Source organism: Diabrotica undecimpunctata, chromosome 9 (genome assembly GCF_040954645.1).
Source record: "Diabrotica undecimpunctata isolate CICGRU chromosome 9, icDiaUnde3, whole genome shotgun sequence".
Classification (NCBI taxonomy): Eukaryota; Metazoa; Arthropoda; class Insecta; order Coleoptera; family Chrysomelidae; genus Diabrotica; species Diabrotica undecimpunctata.
The window spans coordinates 96,870,753-96,881,067 of record NC_092811.1 but is presented as its reverse complement, the minus strand read 5'-3'; positions in this window follow the sequence as shown (position 1 = coordinate 96,881,067).

Sequence of the window (10,315 nt, the reverse complement as noted above, 5' to 3'; positions counted from 1 at the left end):
TTATCAATAAATGCGAAATTTGCCTAAAAAATAAATACGAGCGACGTCCTTATAAACTTCCTCAATTAGGACCGTTGTTAGGTCAAAAACCTTTTGATATATTACATATCGATCTATTCCACTGCAATAAAAACCTGTATCTCACAATAATAGATTCTTTTTCCAAATACGGTCAATGCTATAAGCTCACCGACAAAACTTCCATTTCCATACTAAATAAATTAAGACACTACTTTTCGCACCACAATTACCCAAAAAAGATTGTATGCGACAGCGGCACCGAATTTAATTCCGCAGTCATTAAAGAATTCCTAAATATCCACAAAATCGAAATACATTTTACAACAGTAAACAATTCTTCTTCAAACTCTCCTGTAGAGCGCTTTCATTCAACTCTTATTGAAAAACTTAGGACCTTACAAGCCCAAAATCCAAATGATTCGTTAGATGACATTCTAACACACGCCATTCTTATTTACAACCAATCAATCCACAGTTCCACAGATTATTCCCCGTTCTCAATTCTGTACGGACCCTATGCAGAAGAAATACATTTCGACTTTGATCTTCCGATATACGAAACATATAATCAAAGACATAAAGAAGAACTCCAACCCTTTATTGCAGAACTATATAATAAACAAAAACAAAAAAGACAACAACTCTTAGATAGACAAAACGAAAATGCCGAAGATATTCCGGAAATAGACCTTACAAAATCCCTATATGTTTCTAAGAAAAAACATAAGTCCAAATTACAAGCCCCTTTCTCCACTATTCATCCAGAAACGCAAGACAAAACAAAAATAATCGGTAAAACAGATAAACAAAATTTAACAAGCACTCACCTTAAATATGTAAAACGAATACGAAAACATGTAGATAAACCTACTCAAGACCCAAATTTTTCACAGGACAATCCTCGCCCTGGTCCATCCACTCAATATTCAGGAGATTCCGAATAATGGTTACTATGCTGAAGAGATAGGCAAATCAAGAGAAATCTCCCACTATCACAGACATTTTCTTCACATTCCACTAGACAAATTATCCGACAGTATTGACGCTAGTCCGACAAGCTATTTCAAAGATCACTTCAAAAATGCACCTCTCTCGCTACTGTACTCCCAATACACCCACATACAAGAACAAACAAAAGACGATCTACACAAGATTACGCGAAAACAGAAACGCGGACTTTTTAATTTTCTAGGTACAGCCATCAAATACGTGACTGGAAATCCAGACGACTCTGACTTAGACTTGTTAAAATCACACATAATCTCTTTAGAAAATAAACAAAACGAAATCATAAAAAAATTTAATAACCAAATATCTTATGGAAACTCTTTTAACACGAGATTCGATAAACTTTTAGAAAAACTAAATTCTGATAATTCAATTCTCATATCTGCACTCAACAAATTATCAGCTGATTTCGACAGCTATATCATTCTACACAATGAGATAATAAATCTCCAAAATATAAACGAATTTCTAATGAAACTTATAAGAACCATTACTTTATCTGAACTTAATATCTCTAATATAGAATTATTCACTTTAAAGGAAATAATAGACCTTAAAGAGAACCTTCTCAAAATTTATCCCAGAAATTCAATTCCCAATAGTAATGAACACCCTTACGAACTTATAGAGTCAACAAAAACTTTAGTTTGTGTAACTTCAAATACAATGCTCATAATAATTAAAATCCCTATACTCCATGAAATTCCTTATACTACCTATAAAATCTATCCCATTCCAAACAAAGATCATGTTATGATTCTGCCACCTGCAAGCTACTATACAAATAATAAATGGTTCAACACTTGTATAGGACAAGGCGATAACATAGTTTGTTCCAACTATGTACAATCCAAATGTAACATACCCAATGTAGATAATTGCACAAAAACGTTAATCACAGAGAACTTTTTCCAAGAAACCAGCAAAGTCATATTGCTAGGAATAGTTCACCCAATGAGAATCCAGCAGATAGAAATTAATTCAACCAGCCTCTTGACGACAGATGTACCAATAATGATTGAAGGTATCCAATTTAATAAAAAGACGTCTCAAGATATTTCCATTCCAAAAATTGTTCCAATAAAATTAATACCAAACCATGAGATGAAAATTGAAAAATTAACAATCCCAGAGACACATGGCCAAATTCAACCAATAGATACCATAGAAGTACTACCCCGATTATCCATAGGACTGAGCACCACTTCTGTTATAATATTTTTAACTATTTTAGCTTTCCTAATAATCTTCCTAATTAGGAAAAGAAAACGAATTTCCAAAATCCTATTTGGAGAAAAATTGCATCCTGCCCAGATCCAGATACTAGACGAGCTGATAGCCGAAGTAACCAAAACTTCGAGGACGAAGTCCCAACCAATGGAGGGAGGAGAAATGTAGCCATAAGCTCCCTTACTATTAAGAATCAGCAGATTCCGATATCCGACGTTATAAATAGGAAGAAATCAATATTTTTATTATTATTGTAATTATTATGTTTCAATAGTCAAGTTTAAATCATTAAATGTAGTAGTTTGTAGAATTTCTCAAAAATTGTAACTTATTTTCGAAATAAAGATTTTTTTTGGGAATATCGACGTTGAAGAAACATTTCTATATTGAAGCAAGAAACCTCTTACTTGAAATGGACAGACTCGATATTTCTGTATTAGGAGTCTGCGAAACAAGATGGTCAAACAACGGGCAGTACAATTTTTAACACTATCGGATTTATTACTCTGGGACAAACGATGAGTCACATCAAAACGGCGTAGCGGTCATACTAAAGAAATCACTTGCAAAGTCTGTAAGAAAATTTGTCTCGTTATCAGACCGAGTAATGCTAATTCAATTAGCTGCATTCCCAGTGGATATAAATATAATACAAGTATAGGCACCTACTGCGGACAAAGAAGATGCCGTGATTGAAACATTTTACCAACTTATATCGGAAGCCTTAGCTATGACAAAAAAACATGAGTTTACTCTTATCATGGGGAACTTCAATGCAAAAGTGGTATCAGAAAGCACTCTCAATATTACTGGAAAGTTCGGTATAGGACAACGCAATGAAAGAGGAGAACGATGGGTGCAGTTCTGCCAAGAGGAAAAATTTGTAATTATGAATACATGGTTTTGTCTACCAAAACGTAGACTATATACTTGGAAGTCTCCAAGCGATCGAAGAGACAATATTGTAAGAAATCAAATTGATTATATAACAGTCAATGAACGATTTAAAAACTGCATAAAATCGGTCAAGACTTACCCAGGTGCCGATATTCGGTCAGACCATACTCTACTGTGCTCTACAATCACAGTTAAGCTAAAGAGAGTCTGTAAAAATCAGAAAACCTTCAAAATATCACTAGATGCACTCCAAGACCCATGCACTCTAAATAAGGTTTCTCAAGAAATTAACGACAAGTTCCACGAAATTAGACTAGAAGATACCAACAACATAAATGATTGCTGGGAACAAATGAAAACGACAATAACCACTGCATCTCGAGAAAATCTTCTAAGACGACTAACAGTTAAAAATGACTGGATAACACAAGACATCTTAGATCTAATGGACGTTCGGAGGCAGTATAAATCCATAAACAGAGAAAAATACAATGAAATATATAAAGAAATCCGAAAAAGAATTAAAGTAGCAAAAGACCGATGGCTACAAGAATCCTGTTTAGAAATTGAGAAACTGGAGCAACAAGACGACAGCTTCCATTTGCATAAAAAACTAAAAGAATTAACAGGCAAAAGCAGAACTTATGGGCAAAATATATTACAAGACTCTGGTGGTAGAATTTTAAGTGATAAAAAAGAGCGCTGTACCGAATGGGAAAATTACATAATAGAATTATTTAACGACGACCAAAGAATCTACCAAGAAATAACATCTAACCGAGATACAGGCCCACCGATTCTAATCTCAGAAGTTCAGAAGGCTATCGACCAAGCGAAACGAAGGAAGGCTTCTGGTCCTGACGAAATACCTGCAGAATTGTTAAAACTATTAGATAATGAGAGTGTTGCGATTATCACATCCTTCTTTAATAAGATATACATCAGCGGCAAATTACCAGACAACTGGTTAGAATCGATATTTATAACTATTACCAAGAAAAAGAATGCCAGACAGTGTAGCGACTATCGACTTATCAGTTTAATGAGTCACACGCTCAAAATTTTTATGAAAATATTGCATTGTCGCATATATAAACTTTGTGAGGGGATAACTGGTGAGGAGCAGTTTGGTTTCCAAAACGGTATGGGTACTCGAGAAGCTCTTTTTTGCATGCGAATACTCTTACAAAAGAGCATTGAGTTTAGGAAAAATATTTACGTATGTTTTATAGATTTCGAAAAAGCCTTTGATAGAGTACCACATACATTATTATTTCAATGCTTAGACTCAGTTGGTCTGGACACGTATGACATTAGATTGCTTAAAAATCTTTACTACAATGAGACCGCTTGTGTTAAGGTGGACCAAGAGGTTTCAGCTAAAGTTTCTATTAAGCGTGGTGTCAGACAGGGATGTGTTATGTCACCGATGTTGTTTAATGCCTACACTGAACCAGTTTTTGAAATAGCGTTAAATAATCGCTGCGAAGGTGTTAAGATCGGTGGTGAAATTATTAACAACATCAGATACGCCGATAACACCGCAATAATGGCAGAGAGTCTAGAAGATCTTCAAACCCTGTTGAATGCTGTAAACAACGAATGCACTGAAAAGGGCTTAACAATCAAGGCAAAAAAAAACAAAATGGATGGTGGTCGGAAAAATTAATATCGAAGACTCAGTGCTAAGATTAGATAACAAAATCCTGGAAAGGGTGGAACGCTTTAGATATCTGGGTAGCTGGATTGACTGCAGGGTTGAAACTGACGAGGAAATTTCGACCAGAATAGAATGGATGTGAAACCTGGACAACAAAAATAAAAAATCTCAACAAATTAGAAGCGTTTGAGTTATGGTGTTACCGTCGCATGCGCAGAATCCCGTGGACAGCACACATATCTAACGAACGCGTGCTTGGGACCATGCACAAAGAGCGAGAATTGATCAACATCATCAAAATGAGAAAGGTCCAATACTTCGGTCATATAATGAGAGGACCTAAATATCGCTTACTCCGGTTAATCATTCAGGGCCAAATCGAAGGAAAATGTTGGGTCGGAAGAAAACAACTGTCCTGGCTGCGTAACATTAGACAATGGACAGGTCGAACGGTCGAGGAACTGTTTCATCTAGCTGCCGACCGAGAATCATTTCATCAGCTTGTCAATATGACGATAGCCAACGCTTGAATACAAGCACGGCACACAAAGAAGAAGAAGTGTATAATTGTGAAACATATCGATTAGAAGCTTAATTACAGTTTGTTCAACTTTGTACCTGCAAATTATACGTTACCTAGTAGGTATTGAGGAAATGCTTGCAATCATTTCCTCGGTTCAAATTATATCTGCCAGCTTTCAAAATTCAAAGGCTTCTGTTCTATGCAGAGGGTAATACACTTGTTTGATGAATTGTCGCATTTTAGTGAGATTATAAATATAACTTCGGGACTAGTTTGGGGCGCAGTCTACTATAAATTTTTACCTCAACAACAACTAGAGTGTAATAATTCAGTAGCTGTCAATAAAACTATATTTTACTCCACGACTTCAGCATTTTATTTTATCATTGTCGATCGAGAAAAAGCGGACATAGGTCATTAGAAATAATTGGAAATTATAATTACGTTCGAATTGTTCACTTCGCAATGGTTATTGCCAACGTCGGATAATTATGCTATGGCACGTGAAAAAGGAAAGAAGTATATTACCTTAATTTTTTCGTTTCTTGTAATGCTATGATTTGAAAGTTATACTTTCTAAGTAGAAGTACCATTTGTTTAAATTTTCCTTCTTTGTAGCTTTCCCTTATATTTTATTTTGCCATTTGTATTACTTCATTTGATTTTATTGTTTTTTTTTTGTTTTGTCTTTTCCCTCCTTTGTCCTTTTTCTTTGCCGTCGTCGTTGTTATATTGTCACGTGCGTTATGCTTTAACAGTTTTTTGAACTGTGTTGTAAACCAAAAAATTATTAATATTAGTTGATTTTTCATCTTTTTACTATATTTTTACTCAATATTTTTACTAATATTGGCTTGAATCTTATGTGACAGAATGTGCATATTACCTAAAAAATATTTGTCTTATAAGTACCTTATAAGGGCGTTGGGTTATAACCACTAACGCCGGCCTGTCGACACTTTTAGATAAAAATTGGTTCCTGCAAAAAGAATTCATTGCAGATGTGAGTGTGTTAGTGAATTGCTAGCCGAATGTGCGGTCAAATAATAAACAATGTGGTGAAACAAACTCTTTAATTAGTAATAGTTGTTTTGTAAATATTTTCTCGTTATAACAGGCTGAAGATTTCAAATCCGAAAACATTTAGAGATGCATTAGAGGAAACTAGTATGTTGAACACACAAGATAACCCAGAAGAAATGTGGAAAGGTTTCAGAAATGCCATAGAAACCTCTGTAGAAAGAACCAGAACCAAAAAAAAGATCATCAAGAGAAAACACTGGATGACAAACAGAACGCTGCAACTTGTCGAAGAGCGAAGGAGAATCAATCTCTCATATATCAAAACTACAGCAATAAAAACGAATTAGCAAGGTTAAATAGAGAAATTAAAAGAGCATGTAGGAATAATAAAAATAAACATATAAATAAAGAATGCGAAGAACTAGAAAAACATGCAGACCGGTATGAATCCCATGAGTTATATAACAAAGTCCGATATCTATCCAGAAGATTTAAACCAATCACACAAACAATAATGGATCAAAACCAATATATTGTAAATGACGAGAAAGAGATTGCAGAGGTATGGAGAAAATTTTGTCAAAGTATATACGCAGATGATCCCCAGAATGCAAATCACAACGAGTTCACTGCAGAGAGAGAACCAAACATTCTAAAGTCAGAGGTAGAAAAAGCAATCAAAAAGTTAAAAAATAGAAAATCTCCTGGCGCAGACCAGACCACCGTAGAAGTTTTAAAAGAGACTGGAGATGTTGGAGTAAATGTTACGCATCTGCAAAAAGATTTGGGAAATCAGAAGAGTGGCCCAACGGACAACATCCATTTTCATCCCTATATTCAAAAAAGGAACTCCGCTAGATTACAGCAACTACAGAACGGTAACCCTAATATCCAATGCAAGCAAGGTTCTACTTCATGTATTACATGAAAGACTAAAAGCTTTTCTATTGCTTCAGATATCAGAAGAACAAGCGGGATTTGTGCCATGAAAAGACACAAGAGAACACATCCTTAATGTCAGACAGCTAATCGAAAAAACTCGTGAATTCAATACTCCCATGCTTATGTGTTTTGTGGATTACACAAAGGCCTTTGATAAAGTCAAATGGCAGCAGCTATGGTCCATACTAGCGGAAATGGGAACACCCCACCACTTAATTCAACTAATTAGAAGTCTATATGAAAATAATAAGTGCACAGTACAAATAAACACCCATTTCGATCATTTCAGAACAGAGGCAGGTGTCAGGCAGGCATGCATAATCTTGCCAACTCTGTTTAATATCTACAGCGAACACATTATGCGAAAGGTACTAGACGGATGGAAGGGTGGAATATCAGTAGGAGGTCAAAAAATCAGTAACTTGAGATATGCTGATGACACTTTAATAATCGCGGCAAATCAAGAAGAAATGGAAGACATAATGAGATGTCTGGAAGAGAAAAACATGCTAAAGATAAATTGGAGTAAGACAAAGATCATGATAGTAGACAGAGCTCGGAATAATCTTCAACACATTAAAGAAATTGGGGGCTTTGAAGTAGTAAATAATTTCATATACCTGGGGTCCCTAATAACAAATGACGTGTGACAGAGAGATCCGTAAAAGGTTGACTATTGCTAGAACAGCTATGATGAAACTGGTAACAATTTGGAAAATGATAGCATAACAATACACACAAAACTAAGGCTGGTAAGGGCACTTATTTTACCCATAGCTACATATGCATCCGAAACGTGGACATTAAAGAAAGTGGATAAAAATAAACTAGACGTTTTTAAAATGTGGGTATACCGCCGCATGTTAATGTTAAGAATATCCTGGATTGATCATCGTACTAACGTATCGAAATTAGAACAACTTAAAGTAAGGGATATATTGCTTAAACAAATACAACAGAGATATTTGCAGTATTTTGGACACATTCCTAGAAGAACAGGTACGATGGAAAAACTGATAGTCGAGGGTAGAATTGAAGGAAAGGACCTAGGGGAAGATCTCCAAGCCGTTGGGTAGAGCAAACAAAAATATTGATTAACCAAGGGTTACATGAAGCCGAACAACTAGTCTAGGACAGGGAAGGATGGAGGGAAATCGTGAAAAAACTGTAAAGGCCTAATAGTGTCACCACATCCCAAAAGGGATTAGGACTGAGGAGGAGGAGGTCCTAAAATATTTGGTACTGTACCCTCTACGGAAGGAAATTCAATAAGCCTTCTCCTAACAATTGGTGGAGATTACGGCAAAGTTCCATCAAACTGTTATAATTTACTTTCTCCAGCTTTTCTCGTTCACCGTATATCACATATCTGTTTATAATATGTTTGTTTTAAATCATTCAACGTTTATTGTGTCTTCAAGTATTATCGCAATAAAAGCACCAAAGTTCACTTTAGAATAATCAGTAGAAAAAACGGACGTACTAACTTGGGTAACTTAATCATTATATTATTGCAACTGATACTAAATTTTTGGATATTTTTAATCATATAAACCCTTTCTAAATTTTTAAATCTCTCCTCGCATTGCCATTCATTTACACCACATTAAATAAATAAAAAAATGTAAGAGATAAAGAATTAAGCAAATGATTTCAGACAGACAACTCTGTTATTATCTTTGACTTAACAACTATCACCATCAATCAATGTTTAGAACGACCACTGTCAATATTATCATAGGTAAAAATCTGTTGATAATTTTTTATCCAATTGTATAATTATAATTAGCAGTGACAGATACTGACGCCATAAAGGAAATTAACTGTTCGAGAAGTAAAATGAATATTTACTCGTACTTTTAAAATCGTAACATAAGCTATTGATTAACTGAATCGAGACTTTAGAAACTACTTGTTAAATAAGATTAAATAAAACGAAATAATACTACGTTACAATTAGACAGAAACGCAAAAATAAATACTATTTAATACTTTCGTTTTTTTTTATTGATTATTTTTTATTTCAATTTATTTAATTCGTTCAACACCCACGCCGATAGTATATCGGCATGCGAGTTTCGTCAAGGGTACCGATGACGCACAAATGTTGACTGTGGTATTTCGTTACTAAATGAACCATTACGAGCTTGGGTACCTCAATAATTGAGAGCTGCTTACGGTAGAAGCACGTTGCATAGGTCTATAATTATGTTATTACTATTACTATGTAATTAATAATACTTTAAATTTACGTCCGCGGTTCCGGTTTAAAAGTTGTATTAGTATCAAAATGGCGAATAATTTTAGTCCGGGACTATCTAACTCAAAGAAACCAAGAATTCGAAATTCTGAAAACCTAACGGAGGAGAAAATGCTTACATTAATACTCTGTTTTTGTGTCAAATGATGAACCATATGAAGATTCTGATAGTGAGTGGAGTTGTGCTGAAAATTTGGCCAAAGAATTTGCACAAGATATTCATGAATGATCCAAATCCATGACTTCATTCAAGGATAAATCGCGCTGAAAACCAGTTGATAGTCAGAAAATGTCAGTGTTTTTGGGTATCACGCTTTTCGTGGCCCGAGGACTGACTGGATATCCCTTTGAGGACTAGTGGTTACCGCTGCTAACCACCGATTGAACAATTTTTCATTATGTGCCTGCTGGTTTCTCACCAAATCCTTTCTGTATAATTGGTTGCCTACATACCTCACAATTGTATTTTAGTATTTGAAAGACACTTGACGTTTCACACGTGAATCAAATTAAGGAGTTTCGGGAAGAAACTGGACCAAATGTACCCGAGACCATTAAAAGTCCTACAGATATGTTCCTATAATCTTTTTACCCTATGACGGCCGATATGTAATTAAGATATGATCAGTGGGCCTCAAACAGTGGGGCGTTAATATTTAATTCGGATCGTTTGAAAAGTAAAAATATTTAATTTCCTGTGTTTTATGTTCAGTAATAATATTTGATTTTACTGTATCAAAGGCAAATAAAA